Here is a 1744-nt window from a genome sequence, read left to right as displayed (position 1 = left end):
ATTGGGGTAGGGTTTACAGGTATTTATATATTTGTCAAAATTCATCAAACTGTGCTCTTACAGTCTACGTATTTTATTGTATGTAAATTATACCATACCACAACCAACCGATACAAAAACAAAACAAATAGAAACCAGCAAACATAAAACTAAATAGGACCACCTAGGAAAATGGTTTTGATTCCACACCGGAGACTGAGGAGTGACTAATGAGACAAAAGGCAAGCCAGGATGTAGGCTCCTTAAAGCCAAATGAAGTAAAACTTTCAAGAAGAAGTGACTGTGTTTATAAGATGCATTAAAATAACTGGTCGTTATTATTGAAGTATGCAGCAAAATCTTCATCGGCGAAACCTGATTGGAAATGGTGCAAGGGTAACAAAAGGAGAGACATGGAGACAAGTATAGTTAACAATTTTAAAGAGCTTTTATCTAAAAGAAACAAAAAAATAGAAGGACAGCTAGGGGGATATGTGGTTTCCAGATTTTTTTTAGATAGAACATTTTACATCATATTTGTATGCTGATGAAAATGTTCCAGTGAAGAGAAAAATGGATGATGCAGTGGAGAGCAGAAAAATGGTTAAGCTTATATTGGAAGTAATGTAATGAATATAGTGCAACTACTATTTATACCAACAGCATCTAGCCCACTACATATGGCATGCAGAATGCTTAATAAATATTTAAGCAACAAAAGAAGAAAATTCATATGCATTGGTTGCTTATAAGAAATGATAGGAGAATAGAATAAGAATCTTGTTTCTGGCTGAGGAAATGTAATGAGATCAAGATATATATATATTTAAAAAGAGGAATTGTAGAAGAAAAAACAATGTATAAACCAAAACAACGCTGAATTACATGAATTGTACTAGTACTTATTTTTTATCTCTGCTACTTAACGCCAGTATTCCAGATTTCTATTGTGCTTTGTAATTCACCATTTCTAGAGCAGGGACATCAAAGCACAAAAATGTCTACAAATGTAATCATTTATCACAACCTACATGGCTAATATGGTCCAAATTACCCTTAAGCTCTTGCTTTAAGATCCATAAATATCCCTAAGGAAAAATTCGCCGTGGGGCACTCAGCCCTCTCTTGCTGAGCTGCCCCACCACACTCTTCTGCAGCATTCTTTCTAACAAAACTTTCCTTTTCAAAACAACGCCGTTGTCAGTAAATTCTTCTTACTACCCATGAGTCAATCACTTTTCATTACCAGGGCTCTGAAACCTCGCCCGGCATCTTGGTGGCTTCTATGGGTACTTTACTGGAATTTTCTCTTCCTTTTTCTCCTGCTTCCCTCGATGTTCTGGTTCCTTACCCCTGAGAACTCAAGTTCCCTGGCGGAGGCAGGTCTTCAGTGGGATCCTGAAGCCCTAGAGGAGAGATAACTGTCTTCCCTTATGGGTGAGGAAATTGCCAGGATTCTTTTCTATTTTTGGACTGCCAGTGAACCAATTTAAGTCCTGTTTGGCAATTGATGGTTTCTAGCTGAGGACTATTTCTTGGTGTTACCTGAAGGCCAAGACAAAACAGTTATTTCATTATTGCCCGTCAGGTGGCAAGTCTAGTTTCACTTTAACACTCTTATAAACCTGTGTGCACAGACAGACTCTACTGGTTGTGAATCCAATTTTGGATTCAACTTTGTCACAAATATCACATCCCAAGATACAAGTGAGTTCTCCTTTACATTAGCTTTGAACTGACCCCTCAAGAAAGGGTCTTACTGGAA

Source organism: Cebus imitator, unplaced genomic scaffold (genome assembly GCF_001604975.1).
Source record: "Cebus imitator isolate Cc_AM_T3 unplaced genomic scaffold, Cebus_imitator-1.0 Scaffold644, whole genome shotgun sequence".
Lineage (NCBI taxonomy): Eukaryota > Metazoa > Chordata > Mammalia > Primates > Cebidae > Cebus > Cebus imitator.
Note: the sequence above shows the minus strand (reverse complement) of the source record.